The sequence below is a fragment of the Zosterops lateralis genome (assembly GCF_965231275.1).
Source record: "Zosterops lateralis genome assembly, chromosome: 21".
NCBI lineage: Eukaryota > Metazoa > Chordata > Aves > Passeriformes > Zosteropidae > Zosterops > Zosterops lateralis.
In genome coordinates this window covers 6639921-6665540 of record NC_139781.1, presented here as the reverse complement: position 1 = coordinate 6665540, position 25620 = coordinate 6639921, and the positions used below count along the sequence as shown (strand labels likewise).

The window sequence follows — 25620 nt, the reverse complement described above, 5'->3', positions numbered from 1 at the left end:
CTGTGTCATCTGAAATCTCTTTTTTAGAGGCAGGTGGTTCCAGAAGGACTCACAATCTCCTCTTCTGTTGATTGAAAGGGAGACACAAAATGCAAATGTATTACTTGAGCCCCTTGTGTTTGCAAAGCTGCATTGAAGATTTTGTTCAGTGAGATGTGCTGTTTTAGAGGAATTTACTCCTTGTTTTATTCCACCTGGGGCAGAGTGTGTTCTGAGGAAATCATCTTGTTTGGGGGCTTCCAGGCTTCTTGTGTTGAGCAGAGATGGGGATGTGGAAACTCGTTTGTTTTTATAAACAGGGAAAGTTCAGCAAACTGCAGGGATGGTTCACTAAGTGTTTTAATGATGAGGCTTTAACCCTGTTTACTGAATTCCGCTTTTCTGTCTCCCCTCTTCCCTGGGGCAGAGATCTTTGAAATGGCTCAATCTGGCAATTAACTGGTGTCACCTCTTCCATGCTGCCTGTGAGGAGATAGTGGCACTCGAATAACTGAGCTTCCCACAGCCTCTGCTCAGAAAATGCCCATTTTTAGGGGCGGGCAGGGGATGCTGAGAGAGCTCCCTGTAAAAATAGGCTCCTGAAGACCCCCTTGATGGCTCTGAGCTAGGGGAAAGATGGGGAGGAGACAGTGGGGAGCTGGTCAGAAATTCCCTGTGCTAAGTCCTGCAAATACATGACTTTGATGTGATGTCCTCAAAACACAGGGCATGACAGTGGCACTTGAATAACTGAGCTTCCCACAGCCTCTGCTTGGAAAATGCCCATTTTTAGGGGCAGGAAAGGGATGCTGAGGCAGCTCCATGTGAAAACAGGATTCCTAAACTGCTCCCCCTTGGTGCTGCTGGCTCTGATCATAGAATGATGGGGAGAGGACAGAGGGGAGCTGGTCAGAAATGCCCTGTGCTGAGTCCTGCAAACACATGGCATGACAGTGGCACTTGAATAACTGAGCTTCCCACAGCCTCTGCTCAGAAAATGCCCATTTTTAGGGGCAGGTAGGGGATGCTGGGGCAGCTCCCTGTGAAAATAGGGTTCCCTATTAGCAGCTCCCCCTTGGTGCTGCTGGCTCTGAGCAGGGAAAGGTGGGCACAGTGGGAACAGTGGGAAGGTCTGTGAGGACAGAGGGGAGCCGATCAGAAATTCCCTGTGCTGAGTCCTGCCAACACATGAATTTATCAAAAGCTGAGTCCTGCAAACACATGAATTTATTAAAGGCTGAGCCCCCATCCTGCTCCTCAGGCTGGAGCAGGACCCAACCTCCCTTCCCTGCCTGGAACTGCTCAGAGCACACACAGTGCAGGTTTCCCTTCTAACATATTTTCCCTGTTTTCCCCCCTCTCCTGGTGCCAGGCTCTCTCAGAAGCACGTCTCAGACGTTGTGGATGACAGCAAGGACAACATCACCATTTTCACACGGATCCTGGACAGGCTCCTGGACGGATACGACAACCGCCTGCGTCCCGGGCTCGGAGGTCAGTGTGGGGCTTCCCACAGCTGGTGCCTCTAGGACAGACCCTTTAATAACTCTGGTGCTGTCAGGAGGGGAGGCTGCTCAGTGCCAGACTCGGTTTGTGGCTGTTTGGAGTCTGTTTGGCTGTTGGGTGGGCTGAGAGGTGCAAGTCCCAGGTGCTGTAGTGGCTGTGACAGTGCAAGGACAGGTCTGTAGGTAGAGCAGCTGTGGGTGAACCTGTTCCTGCTGTTTTAGAGGCACCACCCTCGCAGAAATGCTGATATATTCAGAAAAGAAGACATTGAGGGGCTGGAGAATGTCTGGAGCCCAAATCTGATGAGGAGTAGTTCAGCCTGGAGAAAAGGGGACACATTCTCACTTTCTGCAGCTCCTTGCATAAAGGTTGTGGCCAGGCGTGGGTCGGTCTGTTCTCCAAGGGAACAAATGACAGGACAAGAGGAAATGGCCTCAAGTTGCACCAGGGGAGGTTTAGATTAGATGTAAGGAAAAACTTCTCACAGAAAGGGTTGTAAATCACTGGAGAAGGCTCTCTGGGTAAAGGTAGAGTCACCTTTGGCTGTTGGTGTGGCACTTGGGGACATGGGTTAGTGCTGAACATGGTGCTGGTGCACAGCTGGATTTGATGCCTTTTCCAACTTGAACATTCTCTGGCTCCATAGCACCAGTTTGCAGAACCTCCAGCTCATGCTGGTGTTGCTTTTTAGTCAGCCTGCTTTGCTAGAGAGCCTCTATCTCCACATCTTCTCAGTCATTTCCTATGCAGCTGTCACCTGGCAAGCTCTCCCCCCGTGCTGCTCTGGGCACCGGGCACTCACCCAGGCCCTGCTGCCTCCTGAGCTGCATCCCACACTGCTGCCACCACTGCTGCTGCTGCTGCAGGGCTTCTCTGAGAGCTCCTACACTTGTCTGAGGTGCTGCAGAAAGAAAAACCTTCCCACCTCATGCCTACAGCTCCAGTCAGCATCATAGAAGGGGGCAGAAGAGATGGGGAGGTGTGTGGGGAGGAGAGATGTGAGATTAGGGAGATGTGGGTCTGTGGGAGGGTTCCTGGGGTGTTGTTGCTGAGGCAGAGGTGGCCCCTGTCAGGTGCTGACAGCTGTGTGTCCCTGGGGCTGCTGAGGGGCTGTCCCTGCCCTGCTCTGAGCCCTGACACTATAGATGTTACAATTCACATCATCACAATCAGAAGCCAAACTATTTCCTAATTACAACCCATTATAAGCCTTTCTTGGCCTATCAGCCTTTGCCACACAATGCTGTTAAAGCAAATCATCTAAAATCACCCCTCGTGGGTCCTACTACATTGCACCTTTCATAGTTCTATTTCTCCAAAGTATCCAGTCTTATTTGCAAGGCCATCCTTTGAAACTTGTTCCTAGTTCCATTTCTCTCTAAACAATGTCCATCCTATTCCACGGCATTTCTAACTCAGCATTTCTTATCTCAAAGTTTGCACACAGATCCATACTACATGAGCTGTCTGTCAGGCTTTGAGAATTCTCAACAAATCCATTTCCCACGTTGCTGGACTGTGATTTCCACCCAGAGCTGGAGTCACCAGGTGCTGTCTCATTTTCTGAAGGTCCTGCTGCCAAGAGCTGCTCTCCTGAGTTCTCACATGCTGATGGGGTCTCCTGGAATGGCCCTTTCCTTCCCCAGAGCAGCTTTGCCTCTTCCCAGCCCTGTGTCCACCTCTGTGCCACAGCTCTCTGCCCTGCCCTGCCCTTTGAGGCTCTTTGAGGGCTTTTCCAGTGAGCATCCTCACCCTTGCCATGCTGCAGGGCCCAGGCAGGGAAGGGTTACAGCGTCTGCATAAGCAATCAGTCACTTTTATTGCTTTTGTTGCTTGTTTCTTTCCCCCAGAATTAACTGTGGTCCCACTAATAGCTTTGCTTCCTCAAGTCTCCCTGATGGCTGTATTGATTTAACTGGAACAAGTTCTGCACGGGGGCTGAGGGGGCATTTCTGCTCACTGCAGGCTCAGCTGCAGACAAGCCCATGCTCAGGATTAACAAGAGGAGTCCCAGGAGCCCCTCGCTGGGGAAGTTCAAACCTTTCTTGGAACATCTTTGCTCTGTTGCTTTAGATCCTTTAATAACGTGTTTAACATAATAAATTGCCTTTGCCTGAGCCAGCCCTTGAGTGTTTAAAGGCTGCTTTCACCTCTGTGTTCCCCTGCTGAGGCACTCTGGCAGAGCCAGATGGGAGGTGTATTGATGAGGGCTGCAGGTTTTGGGGGCTCTTGGCTGGCAGTGAGTTGTCCTCTGTGGCAGGAGCAGCCTGGTGAACCAGGCTCCCTCTCCCCACTTTTAGTTGTTTTTCACAAGGCTAAAGCCTTGGAGGTCCATCGGGAGGAGAATTAGAGGGAAAGACTTCTGCCACTGCTGCTGGTGGCCAGAGAAGCAGAAATGGTCCTGCTGCAGACCCCAAAATCTGGGGTTAATGGAAGGGCCTGGGGTGGCAGTCAGCCAGAGATGGGCTCCTGCTGTCCAAGGCTGGGTGAGGGCTGGGAAGGCCATTGCCTTGCTCCAGATGAGCAGCTGTGCTGCACTGGGACTGGGCCATGGACAAAAAACATTGGTTTTCTTGTAGTACAGCTTTGGGCAGTCCCTGTCCCCTCCCCATTTCCCTTGGAAATGTTTTCAAGGCTTTTCTGAAGGCGTCAGGCCAGAGCACCCACACCCTGCAGTCCATGGAAGGGGCAGATGTGATGACCTTGTGTCCACACCAGGCTGGTGGAAGGATGGAGCTCCCTAAACTGTGTGTAAAGCTGTGTGAAGCAGCACATTCAGGCTCTTTGCCTGGCTGGATTTCCCATTCTGGATGAGATGCCCCTGCAGACATCTGGGACACGGAGGGCTGAGCTGGGTTTGGGGCTGCAGCACCTCCCAGGGCTCTGCAGTGCTGTGTGTGCTCAGCCCTGTCCCCTCCTTCATCTTCCTGTGCGCCAGGAACCGAGCAGTGTTTGTTTAGACTTTGGGAGAAGACACTGTGTAAGCAGCAGAGTGTTAATGTGGTGACTTCTCCCCTCAAGATAGCCTCTTTGTATTTATTTTCTTATCCCCTCTGCTTTCACCATCTGCTGCCACCCACTCTAATAGCTGCCATGCCAGAGCTCCTCTTCCTACCAGGATGCTGCAGACACGAGCTGAGGCAAAGCTGAGGCTGCTCAGGAGTGCCTGGTGCTGCAGAGCCAGCCCCAGGTGAGGGGCCTGCCTGCTGCTCCTGCCCCAAACTGGGCACATCCAGCCCAGCCAGGAGTCTGTGCTGAGGCAAGGGGGAGATTTGTCAGCTTAGAAGGGGAGAGGCAAGGGAAGGTGGCTGTCAGACCCCTTCTTCTGCAGGAGCACCCTGTGGCACTGGGGACTCAACCATTTGTGTCACAGGGTCTGGCAGGAGGTTTCTTCTTGTCCAGGGCTGGATTCCTCCTAGGAACAGAGCTGAGTCTTTTCTTTGCCCTCATGACCACTGAAAGACAGTCTGGGCTCAGGGAAGGGGTAGCTGCATAAACAGAACATCTTCTAGGGCTCAGAGTGGGGGAGGAGAGGCAGGAGCTGTCAGCAGAACTCCTGTGTTTCCCCTGGGAGAGCACAGGGCACTTTGGTTATTTAGTCAGAGGAGGAACAGCGATGGGCCCCGAGGGAATGCAGACATCTGTTGTCATGGCCAACCTTGTAGGATCAGAAAAAGTCCCAGGAGAGCTTCTGTGGTCAGCACAGGCCTCTGCTGCTGGTCTGGGGCTGTGAAGTCACCCAGATCCTCTGCCCAGCCTGCATGGGCTGCAGTGGGAAGTGTCTGCCTGTAGCTCTCAGGTTCTCCATGCTGGGGCTCCCTGCAGAGAAACTGCAGCACCTGGAGCTTACCTGGAGCTGCCAAGAGCAGGAGAGAGGAAATGTGGCCAGGAGAAGGAGGTGGAACTGCCTGACCAAGGGCAGAGACGTCCTGTGCCCAAAAAGAAGAGATGCTCAAAGAGTGGGATGCAGATGAAGGGACCACGAGTGATTCATTGTGAAGGACAGATGTACAAAACTACCCTGAGTGTCCTTGCAGTCCTTACAGGGCCAGTGTGATGTCCAGCACAGTGATGTCCAGCACAGTGATGTCCAGCACAGTGACCATGAGGGAGAACACAGGGGTTGGGGGTTTGAGAGTCACTGGTGCTCCCTGGGCAGCTGTACCTCCTCTCTCTTATTTCCTAATTAGTGACATTTGGGCCCCTTGTGCTGCAGCTGAACCAGAGCCATCCTGGGAGCACCTGGGAAGGGGCAGGAGGGGACATTTCCAGGCTTTTCCTTCCTTACAGCCTCGAGAATGGTTTAAAGATGCTTTGGCAATGTAGAGCTATGAGGGAGCAGCTCACTGCTCGAGGAGGAGGCACATGGGACCCGTCCACAGCTGTTTGCAAAGCAGGGCAGGGGTTTCTTCCAGCTCAGCCAGAGACTGGCTGTTCATGGGGCCAGGAGTGTGCCTGAGGAACATTTGGGGTAAAGGTGAGGAACCCAGAGGGGATCTGGAGCAGTGCTGGACAAAGTCCCTGTATTGAATAGTTGGGAAACATTCCAGAGAACTGCTGGGGATTTTCCAGGGCATGCCAGGAGGGAAAGATTTTGCCCCAAGGAAGAGGAGAAGAGAGTAGGCTGCTCAGTTTTCTAAAAGATGAGTTGTAAACATCCCAGATAAGCCAGTTTCTCCAATTGCAATTAAAAAGCAATTTGTACCATGTTAAGCAGCCAGGCTGGGATCGATCAGTGTTTTCAGTGTTGTCCCTCCTGGATGCAGCATGGCTGGCAAGGGAACTCCTGGTGTTTCCTTGGACTTCTACAGCACCTCCTGAGCCCCTGAACAGCTCAGCCCTGCTGAGGGGGTGGTGGTACTGAGCATCCTGCCAGGCCAGCTCTGCCCCAGGGGCTCCTGCACAGCTGAGCTTTGGGAGCCTCCCGAAGTGTCCATGGGGTGCAGCTGGACCAGCAAACACAGGAATCTGGATTAAAACAACACAACCCCTCAGGCAGAGCAAGGCCCTTCACCACTTGGGCTCCATTCCTCAGGGACAGGGTGTGACACCCATTCCTTGTCCCTGGGGTGGTCCCACTGAGGGAGAGGGGGCCCAGTTTTTACCCTCCATGTGGGAAATGGATTTGTTGAGAATTCTCAAAGCCTGACAAAAAGCTCACATGTATGTACCTGTATGAAAACATCAAGACAGAAAATGCTGACTTAGAAATGGCATGGAATAGGATGGACATTGTTGAGAGAGAAATGGAACTGGGAACAAGTTTCAGAGGATGGCCTCGCAAATAAGACTGGACACTTTGGAGAAATAGAACTATGAAAGGTGCATTGTGATAGGACCCACGAGGGGTGATTTTAGATGATTGGCTTTAGGCATCAACAGCATTGTGTGGCAAAAACTGATAGGCCAAGAAACACTTATAATGGGTTATAATTAGGAAATAGTTTGGCTTCTGACTGTGAAGCTTCTGGCATGAACTGTAACATCTGTATTGTCTCACCTTTCACATGAGACTGAAAATGGAATAAAAGTTTTTAAAGCACCCCTCAGTTGCCCCATCTCTGGCTCAGAAAAGGGCATAATCCAACACCTCCCAACTGGGTATATCCAGAGGGTGAAAACAACCCAGGCTCCTCTTCCTCCTCTCCCTGAGTTGCTCTTTGGTGTCAGCACCTCCCACACTGTCCCCCAGCAGGACTTGGTGCACTCAGGGCCTCACATAAGGGATGCCCACCTGGGCCTGTACCTCATTTATCTGTCCCAACCGTGTCAGCTCTGCCTTGCCAACGGTTTTGCTCTAGAGCCACCTGTTAATATTTATCCTGCTGTTGTATTTCCGCGGTTATTTTGTCAGCAAAGTGCCCCTCAGTCGGAGTTTCTCTGGTTTCCTCTTTCTGCGGTGCAATGTTTCTCCCTGTTCTTCTAATGATGGTGCAGTTTGGCAGGATGGCTCCTGAGGAACATCTGTATCCCTGCCTGGCCACCTGTATCTCACTAACTCAGGTGCTGATGGCCAAGAGGTTTTGGATTTGGGTTCAGAGTGGCTCCCTTTAGGCTGAGACATTCCAGGGAGATGTTTGGTGTGCCACACCTCAGTGCATCAGTGATTTTGGCCTGACCTCCTGCAGGTGAGGGCTTGTCATTAAGCATTAAGGCAGAGGGGCTGAAATAGCCAGAATAATTAAATTACAGAGCTGCCTTCTCTTGGAAGCACAGTGCTCTCCAAAAGCAAACAGCAGGGCCTTATCTGCCTGGCAGGATGCAAGAATAAATCTGTTTGCAGTGAAATTAACCGACAACAGTGGTAAAAATGGTTAAATTTTCTAGATTGAAGTTTATGGAACTTTTATTTCCTAAGATCTGGATGAAATGTTGAATTTGTCCTTTTCACCTGTGGATAGGTTTTTCACCTGTGTGGGGTGAAGCTGCCTCATAAACATTATCCAGACCTACTGTTTGTGTGACAGAAACATGAGATGACAAACAGAGCTGTCCTCTGCGATTTATTACAATTTCTAGGGTTTCAGGTGCGTGTTTAATCTGTTTTTCTGTATTAATGTTCCACTTCTCCCAACTTCTCATCTCTTCCCTCTGATCTGACTTCATGCTCTGCATTGATTACACCAGGGAGGAATTTGATCCTTTCTTAGGGAAAAAAAAAAAAAAAAAGGAAAAAAAGAAAGAAAAACAAAATCCATGTCTTATCTCAGATTTTTTTTGTCTTTGCCTGAGCTTCCTTGATGAGTTTTAATCTGAAGCTGAGGCATTGCCTGGAAGAGCATTTCCTTCTGTTTACCTTTCTGGGCAACGGGGGACCCCCCGCTCCGTCTCGTCAAACTTCTAAAGTCAAAGATCTGTGAACAAATTAAAGAAAGGTTGTCTCCCTGTTGGGGGCAGCTCTCCAAAGGCAGCTTATTTGGAGATTTGTGGATTTGCAGAGCCCTGGTGCTCTCCTCCCTGGCGCAGAATTCCCAGTGGTGCTGCTGTTTAAAGCCCCTGGTGCAGGGCTCTGTGTGAAAAGCCTCGCACACATCAGGAGGCAGGCGAGGAGCACGGCCCTGACAGCTGTGCCTAAGGGTGGAAAGTCTTCTCTTAAATAAGTTATGAGCGTGCTGAGGGCAACGAGGCTCTATCAAAGCTTCAGGGATGTCACAGGCACTCGGGAGAGGTAGGCAACCCGCTGTGTAAAGGAGGTGGGGTTGCTTTTTGGTGTGAAACACCTGGTTTTGGGGCAGCATGGGGGTTTTGGGGCAGCACTGGGGGTTTTGGGGCAGCATGGGGGTTTTGGGGCAGCACTGGGGGTTTTGCGGGGATGTGGCAGTGTCACTGCAGAGCTGGGAGTGGGTCACCACGGTGGGTGATAGTTTAATACATGGCCAGAGTGTGATGAATCAGGTGTAAATGTATCAATATCTAAGGTCCAGCCCCTGCAGATTGGCTTAAAATAATTTCAGGGAGACTGCTCTTCAGAGGTGTTTTGTAAAGTAAAAGGTTTAATGAATGAAAAATAACAAACGTTACAGAAAACAAAAGAAAAGCCGTGCACAGGTGTCTGAGAAAACCTCTGCTAGAAACACTCTAAAAATCCTCTTAGTTCCTTTGTGCTCCTTCCTAAATACTGAATGTTTTAGGAGGGACAATTTGGTTTGCTGCCAACAGGGAGAGGTGCAGGGTTTGAAGAACAATGACAAGGTCCAGCAGGTTCTTCTCTCTTGGCACTGAGCCGGTTACAATGAGAAGGGCACGGAACTTTCCAGCTAAACTTCCTAAAATGTCTAAAGGTAAACTGAAACTCTTTCCTTGTACAGAGATGCCCACTCAGGGGTGAGGGATGCTTTACTACAGCCGTGTCTGTGCCCATTGACCCTCTGAAGGGGCAGTGAGTGTGGCCAAAGTCCACACAAAGTCCAAGGACACACCAGCTGTCCTTGCTGTGCACACTCCTGGGCTCTCCAGAGCAGCCCAGCCAAACCCCCAGGCTGTGGGGTTGTGATCTGTGAGAAGGACAAGGTGTTTCTCCTGCTCCTGTGGACGCCTTTTCTTAGCTGGTGCCTTCCCTGTCTGCGTCTTCCCAGCGAGGAGCTGCTGACCCTGCCTTGCACCCACATGTGGAGGCAAGGAGATTTTCCCCAAGGGGCAAGAAATTTTTTTCTAGGAAAGGGAAGCCATCTGGAGGGGATTTTTTTGCCCCAGTAAATATGTACTGGAGTAACATCTCAGAGCTCCAGGGTTGGCTCAGACACCTGCAGTGGAGCAGTGTGAAGGCTGGGCAGCTAATCCCTGCCCGAGGGGGAGCTGTGGATGTGTCAGAGATGGGATGATGGTGTTTGTTTGTAATGACTCTGGAAGGCGAGAGCTGATGTTTCAGCGTGTTGAACATGTGTTAGATGGGTTTAAGAACATTAGTAGATGATGTTATAGATGGCTATAAACTGCTTGTGAGGATGTCTTTATTGATCTGTTGGACTATGGCAGCTTCTCCTTTATTAGAATTTCCATTCGTTCACTTCCCATGTAAAGGATTTATAATGTGGCTTTGATATGGATTGAGAAATAAGATTTTTTTATTGGATGTTACAGAGTTTAAAAACAACTTTAATTGGTTTGTTCTGGGAAGCTGGTGGTGAAACAACTGGTCAAATCCTGAGGAAACAGCATCTATTTTATTTGTTGAGCTAGAGGATAAAATGTTTGCAGCAGTTCATGTAGTAATCTAGAGGTATTGTTTATGTCTGATGAGGCAAAGTCATTGATCGTGTTGGTGGTGAATTTCAGCCCTGATCCATCTGGAAGAAGCAATCAAATCACATCTCTCTGAGCCCCCTGTGGAGGGGGGATTAATGCTGCTGATTCAGACCTGTTAGCTCCTTAATGCCCTTCCATTCATTTAAAGGTTATTGTTTGATTAAATAAAAATACTGGAGCGTTTGTGAGGGTGAAAGATGCACGAGGCTTTGGGGAGTGCTGCAAGACTGTGGAGATAAACTGTGCAAGGTCTCTTAAGCAAAGACTATTAAAAGTCAGAGGGAAATACCCTGTTGCATTAAGTGCCAAAACTCTCACCTGGTGGGGCAGGAATTTCCTGTAATATTTCTTTGTCTACTAACTCGTAACTTAACTTCAAAAATGTGCCTCTGAAGGATGTGCAGCTAATGTTTATTAAGGAAAAAAAAAAAAAAAAAGAATGCTTGTGGAGTACTGACAATTATAGGCACAGAGTATAGCCTAGAGAGGGATTTTAATCTGCAATTTGCATTGTGAGGAAAGGACACCCCGTTCTCTTTACCTTCTGGAAGGATATAATTCCAACCAAAGTCTTGAGAACAACAGGCATAGAAGAAGCATACGATTTTTTTTTTCCCCCCTCTTCCAACCTACTGGAAAATCCTATTGATGACAAAGTTCAGGCTGAGTCAGTGGATGGAACGACTCATGACTGGAGAGAAATAAATTGTGTCTGAAAGGCCAAGATGCTGTTTTGACGCGGCAAAAGCCATTTCAGACAGCTCTGGTTTGGGAGGATCAGTTGTGATACCAGAAACTTTGCTGGGGAAAGGCTCTGAGGACCATAACAAACCCCCCAAAGCACAGCCATGGGCTGTGGACAGTGCCAGAAGCTCTGCACAGGGCTTGCTGCATCCTTTGGAGCTCTTGTTGAGGAAGTTTTGTGTCCATACAGGCCAGATCAGAGTTTTTTGCTGTCCCGCATTCATACTTACTCATCTGAGTCCTTATCTCATCATATGGATGTCACTTTAGCCAGCTGTGGCCTCAGTCCTGCAAAAAATGAAGGTGCAAACTCTGGTTTTATTTTTCCCCCAAGTTGTGTTTTCTGTGAAGGGTCTGTGTGGAAATTGAACTGCAGGCTTTTGTGCATGAAAGACGAGAGCTCTTCCCTTTGGAGAGACGCACCTGGTCTCGCCTGAGAATTTAAAAACACCTTTTCCTAGAAAAGGCCCTTGTCTGCTTTCATGAGGAAGGGTTAAAGAACAAAAGCATGAAATCTCCTTTCTTCTTCCCTGATCAATCTAGCCATCATTTATGAGAGGAGCTTTCTGATGGCTCCTCTTTGTCATGTAACGTCAATACCATTAAGTCCACTTTGGCAAGGGAAGCGATGTATAATTAATTTGCAAATCAGTAAAGTGGATGTGATTTTTATACAAAGGAGGTCTTTAACTGCAGAAGGCTTTGTGTGGGCATGGCCATGGTGGGATGGGACCTGCCTGGAGCATCCCTGTCCCAGCAGTTCCTTTGTGTGTCCCTCTGAGGGGACAAACCTTCAGTGGGGCCAATTTGCTGCTCTCCAGCAAAGGGACTGAGTCAACAAATAAATGGGAACCAAGTAGAGCAGGGCTGGGGTTAGGAGTGTGCAAGTGCCTCTGAACACCTGCTCTGTGAGTTGGTTGAGCCAGAAAAATATCTTTAAGACTTTGCCTCCATCCGCTGGTTTTGTTGTTTTCGGGTTTTTTTAAGGCTTTGTCTCTATTGGAATTATTATTATTATTTTGATGCAGAACGTATTAAAAAGGGAAAAAAGAAAGAAATCCAAGCCCTATCCGGACTGATTTGTTCCCAGAAAGATGTTCAATTTTGTATGTATAATTGAAAGGGGCTAAATATAGCTGTATTAATATTTATGGGCCTTATGTTGGAGTCAATACAAGAGTTGCTGTTCAAGGCAATTAAGCTTTACCTTTCCACATGTAGGATTTCGGTGTTTGGAGATGACATTAGCAGTGTGACCTGCATCCAAGAGAGAAAACACTAAAAGCATGCCACCATCTGTGGAGTATGATACCCTGTATTTAGTGCTGTTTGCTGACAGGCAGTTTGTCTCCAGCGAGCCTGATCTCTCCCTTAATAGCAGGGAAATTCAGGGAAATCAGTGCTCTGGGAGGCTCGCAGGAGAACTGGCCCTGCTGTGTTTTGGGAGGAACTGAGCCACAAGAGGCTCTGGTGACATCACAAAGTGAGGATTGCCCACCTCTGCTGCCTCTGCAGCTGCTGGGGATGAAGGGAAAATGTTGGAGTCCAGGACATCCCTTTGGATGAGCTGGGACCCGGGAAAGGGAATTTGAGCCCTGGGCAGGGGGTGTGGAGCCGGTCGAGGGGGGTTGGAGACCTTGGCACAGCCCAGGAAAACACTGAGTTTGATCTCAGCCCACGGGAAAAACTTCCAGCACAAGGAGAGGAATTGCAAATCACCAGGAAGTGAAAATAGTAGTTTAGCACAGTAGAACATACAAAATTCAGTAGTTTTAGGGTTCATAGAATAGAGGTAAATGGGGGACAGGATGATGGAATTTGGGTGGTACCTCGTGTTCTTCTCCTTCTTCCTTGTCCTCCCTCTTTTGAGGTGGTGATGACACAAGGCAGTGAGAGTGGGTTGGGTCAGAGCAGAAGTGACCCTTTTAGTGTGAGCCCTGGGCATTGGTATGAAATTGTAAATAACCGACACATAATTATCTGTATAAATGTGAGGTGACCCCCATCGGGGGGCATCCCCTCATGTCCCAGCTGCTGTCCAGACCTTGGCTGGGAGTGGAGAAAATTCTAAGATATCAAATAATAAACATCACAAGAAACCAGAAAACAAGGCCTTGAAGACTCCACTTCTTTGTACCAACACAACTCGGGGCTTTTAGAGGGGCAAGGACTTTAAACAACCTGAATCTCGGGTGAGGAAACCAACCCGAGACGAAAATGACGATGGTGGCACCTCATGGATCCCATTTGTCTTCACAGCACCCACACTCTGGAAATGTGACCCGCGGGGCAGGGAGGGCTCTCCATGCCCTGTCCCCGGGCTCAGGCTCTCTGTGCCTGTCTGCAGGGCCAGTCACAACCTTCATGTCACCAAAGCACAAAGAAAGCAAATCCTGTCCGGGGCTCTGAGCCGCTGTAGGGAGCGTGTGCACGGGGAATTAGGTCGGGGCTGTGAGGATGAAAACAAGTCAGTTTGCGTTAATAACAAAAGCAAAGTGATGGTGTGCTGGATTTCCAAAGCACTGCCTTTCAGGAGAAGGGTATCACCGGGATAACATGACGAGAATCCTGGCGGTGGCTGAATTGCCCTGCATTGCTGCTTTTTGGGAGCTGCAGCTCCTCAGTGCTCCAGTTAACAAAGAGCTGTTAGAACGCTGTAAAAACCTCTCACTGATAGGGACTGCCTGAGTCCTGCCTGTCTCCTAAATTTGATCAATGTGTCAGGCTTTGCCTTGCCTCCATCTGGCTCTGACAACTGCCTTTGGGAAGGAGGGCTGCAGCAGGGAGCCTTGCTTGGGGTTAACCTGCCCTCCCCAGGGCTGCAGGTGGAGATGGTCTCCGTGGTGCTGATCGTGGTGCTCATCCCTTTTCCAAGGACTCTCACGTCCTGAGTGGGCGTGTTTCTGTTCTTTCCCTGGTGCCTGGTGTGTTTTGGTAGCTGGAAGCCTTTTAACCTCCTTCAGTAAGCATCAGGGGGGTGTGTTTTCCAAGGATTTTCATTAGCTTTGGCTGCTGGAGCACAATGGCTGCTTAAACAGGCAGGGAAAAGTGGAAATCAAAGGGTACACCTGCTGAGGTAAGAATGGGGGCCATGCTCTCCGCGGTGGAAAATGAGTTTTCAGCTCCAAGTGGCCCTTTGGAATGCCACCTCAGCTCTGGGGATTTGCTCCGGGTGGCACTGACCCCAGCACTGGTATTTCCAATTACTGGTGACATAATCCTTGCCCAAAGGTGCTGCCTCCAGAGCAGAGGAGTTTTCCCTTGGTGTGCCTGTGAGTGAGCCAGTTCCACCTCATCTCTGTTCCTGAACAAGGACAAGCCAAGACATATATTAAGGAACAAGGAAATTGCACCAGTTAAATTTAAAAAACTCATTTAGCTAAAGCAGTGTAAGCGCCCATGAATATTTATCTGATGTTATGGAAGCGTGCGGACTCCCACCTACTTTATTAAATTGATTTTCAATAAAAATGCAAGTGGAAGACGTTTGATTAATGGCTGGTGGGACGGGACAATTAATGTGAAGTCTGGAGTCAGCAAGAACTGTCCCCTGAGCCTGTGTGTCCCTGCTCGAGGCCAGGCTAAGAAAATATTTCTAAACTCGTCCAAGGGACCACAGCGATATTTATCCATGTGATTTCTAAAATGGGGCGAACAGGAGCTGCTGTTTGGCTGGTGAGTGGTTTGGCTGAGGTCCTGACCTTGAAGCTGGCGTGTTCTGTTTGCTCCCAGTGCTCTGATTTTCCCTGTTTTTCCCACCCTCGGAGTTGGCTGCACCTGAGAATTAAACCCAGCCGCGAGCTCCGGCGCTCACCTCGGGTTTGACTGAGGCTCCCTGGGCCTTTGCATTTAAACATGCCTGGGATTAGCTCCATCAGCCTCCAGATCTGCTCAGCTCCTACCAATTTCCTCGCTCGGATTTGTCTCCTGGAGGAAGGCAATTTGGAGCTGTAACGTTACAGCTCTATTAAGGATCTCCAGCGCGGGTTCCCGCCGGGATCCTCGCGGCGCTGCTACCGCCTCTTTGCGAGGAGCTGCCAGGAGATGCTGGTTGTGGGACAAGTGAGGGTTCCTGGGATGGGATCTTGCTCAGTGGGGGGACCTGAGCAGCTCTGTAGGGTCTGGGGGTTCCTCTATGCTGGAGGGCAGCAGAGCTGGGGGCTCCTGGCAGCCTGGAATAGAAACTCTCTGTTGGGTCTTGTGAAGAATCTGCTGTGGGAGGGATGTGGCATCTCCCGTTCTCTGCAGGGCTTTGCAGAGCCAGGGGTGCAGGGGTTTGGGGGGTGATGGTCAGGGGCAGGCAGCGTGCCCTGGTGGGGCAGGGAAGGCTGGGGTTAGGCAGGGAGGTGGCTCCATTCGGCATCCCTCAGCCCACACCTGTGGGGCACACAGAGGCACCACAGCACCACCAGCCACTGAAACTGCTGCCCCAGTGGCACCAGATAAACAACACCTGGGGCACCAACCCTTCCCCCAGGCAGGATGGCAGCCCCATGCCCAGGGGAGCATGGACTGGGGAGCAGGATGAGCACTTGGATGCCCTCAGGCCTTCCCAAGGAGCACAGGACACCCAAGGAGCTCCAGCCAGATGGCACAGGGAGAGAATCCAGGGGCAGGGAGCTCCAGGTGCTCCTGCTGCTGCACCTCCAGCATGGAGAGGCTCCTGCAGACTCTGTATTGCAATACTTTGGGATTTTCTCTATGTGCAAATGTGCAGCAGGGAATGGGCACAGACAGTTTGGGCACTTCCCTGCTCTTCTTGCTTTGCTGGTGAGCTGGGCATGGACAAGAGTGATGGGAACAGAAAGGAATTAAAGAAAAAAAAAAGGGAGGGAGCAGATGCTGGGCATGGACAAGAGTGATGGGAACAGAAAGGAATTTAAAAAAATAATTAAAGAGAGCAGGTGCTGGCAAATAACTGCATGGCAGAAAAAGAGAGGGAGAGTTGTGGTTGAAAACAGAAGCTGAGGAAAGGCAGATTGGCAGGCAGCATATTTCTGGAGACAGCTCTCTCCTCTGTAGGCTGAGTCACCTAAGAAACGTGTCAATAAAACACACTCTCGGGCACTGTCTCTAATAAATATATATTTAAGAGAGACATTTCTTCAAAACTTCTGCGAGGAGATGTCGAATTCTGAAGGGATGGCATGAAAAATGACATCTCCAGTGGAAGCAGAGAGTTGCCATGGGAACTGGAACGCTTTGAACATACATCACTAAAACAAGAAAACATTTTCCCCAGCAAAGGAAATTAAAAATTACATACATCTAGAGGCATCTGCCCTCTGCCTGTCTCTGATGGGAGTATCAGAGTAGCATGCAGCACATCATAATTCATGTAGTGGGCAGGACTGACAATTCCATATCAGTTGCTGAATTTTTCTGAGTAACTGTGGTAAAAAAAAAAAAAAAAATAAAAAAAAAAATAAAAAAAAGCCTTCCTGTCCTTGGGACAGGCAACATTGGTGTCTGAACACTGCTGAGGGGGGGGGAAGATTTAGAGCCAAAATGGAATTTCCTCTGAAATTGTTTTGCTCACCTGGGGATAAAACAACAGCCTGAATGCACAACTAAGCCCATCTTGCCACGTGGGTGTGAATCCACTGCTGCCAGAGTTTGCTGGCCCCATTTGGCAGCCGGGGATTTTCCTGGGAAGCAGGGGAAGGCAGGTGAGAGGGGATGTCCTGCAGCAGCACAGTGAGTGTTTGGGGGTTTATCTTGTGCTTTGGAGACTGTTTTTCCATGCAAGCCAGGAGGAGTGTTTTGCACCTGGCAGTCAGTGTAATTCTTTCTTTCCTTTGTTTTCCAGTGCATTTCCTTTTTCTTTCCTTCCCAGTGCCTTTCTCAGTGTGTGGCAGAGGTGGCACAGGGTGAGCCCAGGGGAAATGCTAAATTGCCCAGTGCAGGGCAGTGCGAATTAAATAAGTTTATTTGCACACTGTATTGGCATTGCTGAAATAAATAAGCACTGGCCATGCAGCCCAGTGACCCGTGCATGACAGGAGACAGACAGCTCAGCACAGACACCACGTTGGGGTGCAGAAAGAAAGGAAAACATTTGTCTGCAGTGCCCTGGGAGGGGAGGTGGAGGATGCCAGTGGCATCACCAGAGGCACAGTGTCTGAGGAGCTGATTGAGTTCTCTGCTGAAGGAAATGCCAGCCAGGAGCTAATGGATAAGGGAACCAGAGTGCAAATTACAGCTTTGCTCCCTGCTATGGTACTCTTGTATCTTGTCTCAGTACCTGGCATTGGCCTCGGGGGACAGGCTTGAAAATTAAATGGGCCCTTCCTCTGAGCTGTGCAGCAACCCCCAGGAGTCACTTTCTCTTTCTGGTTTTTTTATTTCCACTTTTTTTGCCCACTACAGCTCATCATGTGTCCTGGCAACCCTCAGCCTGCAGAGCAACCTGGAATGAGGCACAGCCAGAGGCACGGGCAGGCAGCAGTGAGGCTGAAAGGCAGATGGGGAAACTGAGGCACAGCAGAGCTGCCTTCAATGCCTGTGCAGAGCCACGGGGCAGGGCAGCAGTGGTGGGGCTGGAGCTCAGAGCTCAGCCTGAAAACTTCATGCACTTCACTGAGACATCTCATTTTTTTTTTCCTTCTCCTTCTGCAATGCCATAAATTTAATGCAGTGTGTGTCTAGTTTGGTTTGAGTGAAACTGTTTGGTTTGGGGCTCCTCATGATCAGAGGGAGATTGAGGGGCTGGATCATGTCCAGGGAAGGGTCTGGAGCACCAGGAGTGGCTGAGGGGGCTCAGCCTGGAGAAAAAGAGGCTCAGGGGGGACCTTATTGCTCTCTACAACTCCCTGACAGGAGGGGACAGCAGGTGGGCATCAGTCTCATCTCCCAGGCAACCAGGGACAGGATGAGAGGAGATTCCCTCATGTTGAGTCAAAGGAGGTTCAGGTTGGGTATTAGGGAAAAGTTCTTTTCCTAAAGGGTTGGCAAAGCCCAGAACAGGCTGCCCAGTGAAGTGGTGGAATCCCCATTGCTGGAAGTGTTCAAAAAGCACGTGGATGTGGCACTTGAGGACATGGCTTAGTGGTGGACATGGTTGTGGTGCCAGGTTGATGGTTGGACTTGATCTTAGAAGTCTTTTCCAACCTTAGTGATCCTCTGATTTTTCTTGCATTCCTCTGTTTGCTTCCTGGCTCTCCAATCCTTGCAGCTGTTTTCTCTGTTGCCTGTCAATGATTATCAGGTTGGCAACAGCAGTTTTGTATTGCACCTTCGAGCTTATCTTTTTTTTCCTGGGGATCTGCCTGATGAATTGCAGAGCTCAGTAATTGCTTTACAAACACCAAGGATGTTACTGGCACTGATCTGAAGGTTTTGCAACTCCTCTCAAAGCAACTGTGGCCTGTTGGGAAGTGGTGATTTCTGTTAAAGAAAGACTTGCTGAGAATGAGTTAACAAAAGGCTCAGTGTTTTTAGGGAAGAGAATAAGCAAAAACCTGCCAGGGCCAGTCTGCCTGAGGAAGAGGCTTCAGGGGCACACAGGATCCATGTAGGTTATGGATGAGCCTGGGCTAATAAGTGGTTTTCCCAGCTGGCTTGTTCATGCGTGGAGGGATACGGCAATGCTTTGTTTTGGTGCCTCATCTCTCCTGTGTTTGCAACCTCAGCCACAGCACTGAGGCTCTGAACCTGCTGCAGTCTTTCCCTGAGGGTTCTGTTCACCAAGATCTTTGACATGGTCAGCAAGAGCACTGTCCCTGATCCCTGAAGGGAGAATTAACTGAACAAGGTCATCAAGGCAGGCCCAAAACAGAGCACAGGTGGTTTGCAGGTAACATGGGCTGGGTTTGCCCAGTGCTGAGGCAGCAGACTGGCATTTTGCCCTCATGTTACTGCTCCTGCATCAGAGTTCTCCTGGCTTTGGTTTCCTTAGGGCACAGCTGGATGTTCCAGCTGGCACCACAGTGCTGCCTGACTGCTCTTCCCCTGTCCACAGGGACCAGCAGGGATTCCCTTTCCCAAGTGCCTCTGGCTTAGCCATCAAGGCCAGCCTTTAATCCTGAGCATGGTAAATTATGCATGCTAATTTATATTCACACATTTTCCCATTGTATTTATAATATATAATGAACATGTTTGTGTAGCATCTCCCTTCCATTACCACAGGGCCTGGGAGCACTGCAGAACCTCTAAAAGCATGCTCATACATACATATTCCTCCTCTGTCTTCCTGCCATCTGAGGGTGTCCTGAGTCCTTAAAATAGTAACGACAGTAGCTTTGTTCATTCTGTCTTAGTTCTGTCTGTGGCAAAAATAGCACAGCTAATTTGTAGGCTCTGTTTGTAGTCTGTATGTGTGAGAATGAGGGGTGTGTATAAAGCCTCCATGGCTGCACATCCTCCAGCAGTCACTGCTTCTGACTCTTTCTTCTTCTGTCCCTGTTGGACTGGGTGTTTGTCAATAACTTGCACCACACCCTGAGTCTAACCCTTGGATGTGTATTCTCATGTGGTGACAAGATGGATAAATGGGGGGCAAACTAAATTAAATCACATTCTGGGCAGCCTTGTGGTAGGTTTTCAGCCAGGGCTTCTAATGGTGGTAAGGCTTATCACACCCACCTTGCTGCCTTTTGTCTTCCATAAGATTTAGAACCTGCTGGCTGATCTGAGCAAAGCCTGACAGAAAAGGTAGATAACTGCGAGATTTGGAGTCCCTCCAAGATTTGTGGAATTATGAAGCTGAGTGGAAAAAGACCCAAAGCTGAGAGAGGTAACTAGGTGGGATCAACTGGTGTTAGGCACCAGAAAAACAGGGAGGAAAAGCTGGTCTGTGGGAAGCAGGGTTTGCTGGCTCCTCTGCTGGTGCAGCAGCATCTCTTCTAGGCTGCTTTGCTGGATAGAGCTGTCACCTGCACCCCACACTCTTGACTAGTGTGAGAAAACACCTTTCACCAGCATGGGAGGGTGTGAAATCCCTGTAGCACCTTCTGCAGCAGCACCTGGACTTACCCAGCGTGGCAGGTATGCCTGGAGTCCCCTTACCCAGAGTGTGGTGAGGCAAAGGGGCAGTGCAGTGAGGTCAGAGCAGAAAACCAGGCTGCCTGTGCTGTTACCCCATGGAAGTGCTGGGGAGGGAGTGCAGTTACTCACTCAAACAGGACCAGCAGATGCCCCCTGTGCCTCTCAGCACTGTGTTGAGGAACAAAGTGTGTCTGAGTGCTCTGCTTTAAGCAATGGTTGTGCCCTGATCCCAGCTCTGTTGGTTATGGAGTTGTGTAGGTGTAGAGAGAGCTCAGTCCTGGGTCAGAGCCACGAGCACAGGTGCAAAACATTTGCAGACTCCTGAGGGATTTCTCTTCCAAAAACCGAGCTGATCTTCCCTACACAACCCAAGGAGCTTGAGCCCAGGAGTTAGACATCCGTCTATGCCTGAGAGTGTGCCATAAATCCCACACAAGCCACACTCAAATGGTAACTGGGTCACTTCATGGTCCTGCAGCTCCTTCCTGCAGAGGACATTGGCTGCAGCCATGTGAGAACTCTGCATCTGCAGCATGTGGTGTGAGACAGGGAATAAATCTGTTCCCTGCCTCAGCTCTCCGTGACCCTGCTCACAGAGGGAGCCAGGGCAGGCTGTCTTTCTGAGGCTTTGACAGGCATCATCTCCCTTCATCTGTGCTGAAGAACTGAGCACATGTAATTGCAGACCACGCTGATCTCTCTCATCACGTGTGAGCGGCTTCGTTGTTGGCTGTCTCTTGAGACAGCCCCTGGAATTCTTTTGAACTCCTCGTTCTCCCTGAAATATCCAGGTTGAGGGGAGAAAGGAAAGCAGCACAGCTGGAAGTGACACCACACGCGTAGCTGTGTTTACAGATCGGATGATTTCTCTCCAGTCTGGCTGGAGGACACGCAATTGTAGACACTGATGTGCCATCACACCAGAGAGAAGGTAGTAATTAATCACCATGGCTCGCAGAGCAGCAACTTGGGAACTGGCTGTACAGCAAATGCTGGCAGTGCCAGGGGATTGGAGCAGCAGCAGTGGGTGGAAAAAACCCTCAGCACCCCAGGATTGGGGAAGCAGCAGATAGCCTTGTTCCCCATCTAAATGTGATGCCCTTTTGATCATGACCCTGCAGAAGTCACTGGAAGCATAACTGAGGGTGTCAGAGCTGTTACACAGACCCAGTTACTCTGGAATCAAGCAAATAGCTGGGCAAAACCGTGTGAGACAAATTGTTCATGACATGGCAGAGCTAGATAAGGATCCAACCCAAAGGTCTTGTTGGCAATCCCCTGCAGGCTCTTACTCACCCCTGCTTTTGCTGAGATAAGACATTTGTTTCAGACATTTATATTGTTCCTTTCCTTACTCTGTGGTTTATTCTGCAGAGTACAGATTTCCCAGTGCTCTGTCCTTGGCTGACCCTACTTTGCAGTAGATGAGCATCCTGTCATCTTTAACCACACTGTCCCAGGTCACCAGCCTTCACCCATGGACCCTGCCCATCCTCATCTGTGCCCTTTAGAGAGAGGCAGGTGCCATCAGAGCTGGTGAGATCTGGGTGGGCAGAACTACCTGTGGGATTACCTGTGGGATTACCTCTGGGGTCAGTGGGGTCTCGGCTGTGTTGTGATGTTTCTGCCCAAGTAAGTTTTCCTGGAGATGTGTGGGTGTTTCAGGTAGTTCAGGGACTTGGAGCTGAAGTTGCTGTCAGCTCTGTCTGGCCTCTGAAGGGCTGGGCCACCTGCCAGCCCCCTGGTGACACTCCTGGCCCTGCTGGCTGACATTTGGCACTGACAGGACCAAAACATCCTGTGTATGTTCTTGCTGCTTCTTCTCAGGAGAACACGTTCACAGTGCTGTCCACTTTTGGGAAAGGTGCCCGGGCTGAGCTGCCAGACTCAGGGGTGAATGTCTGTGACAGGACACTTGGCTTTCACTTCTGAGGAAGTAATTTCATATTCAAGGTTGTTGGGGTGCTGCAACAGCCAAGCAATGTTTGAAAAGAGGCATTTTTACTTTGGGACTGGGAGTTTGAAGAGGTTGCTCATGACCTCTGTCTGTGTTGTCTGAGATCCTCAAATCACACCCAGCTTGTGCCGAGACCTGCCTGCATCTCTGCTCTCCAGCTCTGCTCTCCCTTTCCCAGAGACTGGAGGCAATGCCAGGAGATTCTCATTGCTTTTTCCCACCTCTGTTCCCCAGCCTTTCCCTCCTGAGCCCTGAGCCCAGCAGAGCCTCTGCCCCCAGGACACCTGGTGTGGAAGCCCTCCAGGTGCAGTAGGGATCTTTGTGGTCGTGACATTAGCAATAGCTCAGGCTGCTTTGTGGCCTTTTGTGTGGCAGGAACTCTGTCAATGTCCTTGGAGTCAGCTTTATCCCCTGGCTGGGCTGGACAAGCCCAGGAGGCACCAACAGCACTGCAGTGATGTTCACTGAAATGTTTCCTTCTCTGCTGCTATTTCTGAGCTCCCTCAGCAAAAAAAAAAAAAAAAAAAAAAAAAAAAAAAAAAAAAATTGCAAGAAAAGCAACTCTGATGCATGTGGGGGAGTTTTACTGCCCCCACAGCAGGAGAGCAGCAGTGAAGGGCACATCAGGGCTTTCTGGTGTGTGCTTGGTTATGTAGATGTCTCAATTTCTGCAGCTTTAGGTTGTGGAGAGAGGTCACCCTCTCCTCTTGGGCACCTACCCCTGTCCTCTCCCATTCCCAGGTGCCAGGTCACAGAGAAGGTGCCATGTGCCACCACCCAGAGATGTCCCTCCCTTCTTCAGTGCCTCTCCCCCTGCAAGGAGACACCATCCAGCTCCCACTTTCCCAAACAAGGCAGCACCACGGGTTAAAAGGCTTTCCCCCACCTGGAACACCACAGATAGGGACTGGGAAAGGTGGTGTGATGGGGCTCAAGTTGTCAGAGGGAGAGGAGAGACCCGAGGGTGGAGTTTCTGTAGGGTGACACCTCTGAAGGTGAGGGCTGCCCAGGGCTGTGGTTCAGCTCAGCTCCAGTGGGGCTTGTAGCAAAGATCATGGAAACCTCTTTTGTTCCAGAGGCTGAAAGTGGAAGGAAAATTAAATCCCACCCAGTGGGAGGCTGAGAAGGCGAAGAATGAAACACACAAAGAGCTTCTGTGTGCAGCTGCAAAAATTACCTTCTGCTGCTTTTTAATTACTACGGCAAGGAGTTGGGGGAAGGTATGAGGTGGGAGTCGGTAGTACCAGCTGCCTTCTTGTGTTTCCCCTCCCAGAGATGCTGAGTTAGCTGGAAAACACCACCCTGGTGGCTTTGGGTGCCACCCTGGTGTCACTTTGGGCTGTGTGATGTGGAAGAGAGCAACACTGCATCCTCTTTCTTCATGGAGCCACTGCTCTCAGCACAGGCTGCTGGGGATCCTTCCCGAAGGGGTTTGTGTGTTTGAGGGGACACTGAATAGGGACACCTCAGAAATTCTTGAGCTGAGGATAAATGGGGTTGTCTAGGAGGGAGTTAAGGGGCACTCTCAGTTTGTTACTGCCCTTCTTAGGTTGTGATCACAGCTGGAGATGGAACGTTGGAGCCCAGGGCAGAAACATTTCTCTCCAGGAGCTGACTTGGAGTGGATTGAGGCTTTGTACCCCTGGGCGCAGAAAATCCTGAACCCTTCTATTCTCAGCCACACCACCCCGCACAGGAACACCAGCACAGGCGGGTTTGTCACCTCCGAGCTCCCTTAGCACAGCCCCGGAGCTGCCTGGAGGAGCTCCCCATCCCCGGGCTCATCCCTCTCCTCCGTGCCGGGGCTGTGCAGCCTCCCTGACGTCAGCGCAGCATCCAGGAATCCCCTGCACGGAGCCGCAGCGCCTTCGCCCCTGCTTCTCACAGCGCGCATCACTCGGGAGCCCCCAGCGCCCGGCTGCCGGCACACCATGCTGGCTGCCTGCACAGCATCCCGGCTGCAGGCACATCACGCTGGCTGCAGGCTCACTATCCCAGTCCCAGGCACACTATCCCAGTCCCAGGCTCACTATCCCAGTTCCATGTACACTATCCCAGTTCCAGGCTCACTATCCCAGTCCCAGGCACACTATCCCAGTCCCAGGCACACTATCCCAGTTCCATGTACACTATCCCAGTTCCAGGCTCACTATCCCAGTTCCAGGCTCACCATCCGGGCTAGCTCCGGGCACACTATCCCAGTTCCAGGCTGTAAAAATGAGGTTCACTTTTTGGTAAATTTTAAAGAAATATGTTTAATAGAAAATTAAGATAATTAGGAGAGAAAAAAAGCAATGTATGGCCAGGCCGGGTGACTTGGCATTCAGCCAAGTCCACACCCCACTATATCAGAGACATTTGTTGAATACCCTTTCTAAATACCCTTTCTATTGCATTAGTTTGTGAATATTCATATTTTTCCATAAACTAGTCTCCATATTCCAGGAACTGTTTTGCATGGTCCCTCCTTGGGTCTGCCTTTTTAGAGCCTGTGTGTTTCTGGGCTGTGTCTTCATTGTCACCTCCAGTTCGGGCCTTGGTCTGTGCTTTCTTCAGATGGGAGATGCTGATAGTTGGTGTATCAATAGCAGGGTCTGCTTTACATGTTCACTGGGTGTTATCCCGACCAAACAGACAGTTTAAGCAGACTACATCAACTACTACCACTATGCCTAATTTTCTAAAAGCAGAAATAAAAAACTTGTATTCTACATCCTTACCACAACGTTATTAATCATATAGCACACATCTTGCGAAAAGCCAACTTTATTTTATATATATATATATGTATATATATATATATATATATATATATATAACAAGGCTCACCATCTGGGCTGGCTCCAGGCTCACTATCCCAGTTCCAGGCACACTATCCCAGCTCCACATGCACTATCCCAGTTCAGCCCCCCGTGCCCCCACCCAGGATCACTGGTGTTTCTGTAGCCGGGGAGGGGAGAGGCAGCGAGGTGCTGTAATTTGCGTTCCAGCTCCGCCGCTGCTCCCGGTGCTTCCAAGAAGCGAGTAAAAATAGAACTCAGTCATTTTGTAAATAACAGCTATCTCCTCCCGGGCCCGGGGAGCCACGAGCACTTAAAGGGGGGATTGCAGGAGAAAAGGGGGGTGTCTGCCTTGGGCCAGGGCCAGGGAGATGAGGAGGGCTCAGATGGGGAAATGGAAAGCCTGAAGCATCTCAATGCCAGCTGCTGCTGGTTCACACCTTGTGCACACCCAGGGAGTGACAGACCCTGCTGGTGTGGGGCTGTGGGGGCTGGACCTGTCCCTCCCCACAGGGCTGGGAGGGGGAATTGTGGTGTACACGACTCTAGTCCCATCTGGGGGAGCAGATTCCTGGAGGAGAGGGGCTGCTTTGAAAGAGCAGGCAGGTGTAGGAAGTGCCATGGTAACCCTGTGGGAAGGGTGGTTTTGTTTGCCATTTGCATTGCAGATCTGCCCAGCTGGGGTTGGGGGGTTTCTACAGGTGGGAGCACAGCCTGGCAGGCAGAGAGAGCAGGCTCTGTACCCCAGGGGGAAGGGGCAGCCCTGCCTGACCTGCAGCACCTTCCTCTGCTCTCACACGTGCTTCAGATTGTTCTCAGGAACGTGGTTGTGCTGAAGCTTGGGAATAAGCTCAGCTTGTAAACGGACAAAGCCCCCAGACAAGGGAATCATCCTCAAACAAATGACTTGGGAACATGGCA

General features: G+C 50.2%; 1 protein-coding gene across 1 annotated transcript in view; it reads left to right on the top strand.

The window, feature by feature from the left end:
• Window positions 1–1419: 1419 nt before the first annotated feature.
• LOC310917706 (gamma-aminobutyric acid receptor subunit alpha-3-like) overlaps window positions 1420–25620 on the top strand; it is a gene marked incomplete at its 3' end in the record, with an annotated part of 55736 nt that continues 31535 nt past the window's right edge. The window contains exon 1 of the mRNA XM_083876200.1: window positions 1420–1473. The remainder of the gene's footprint in view (window positions 1474–25620) is intronic.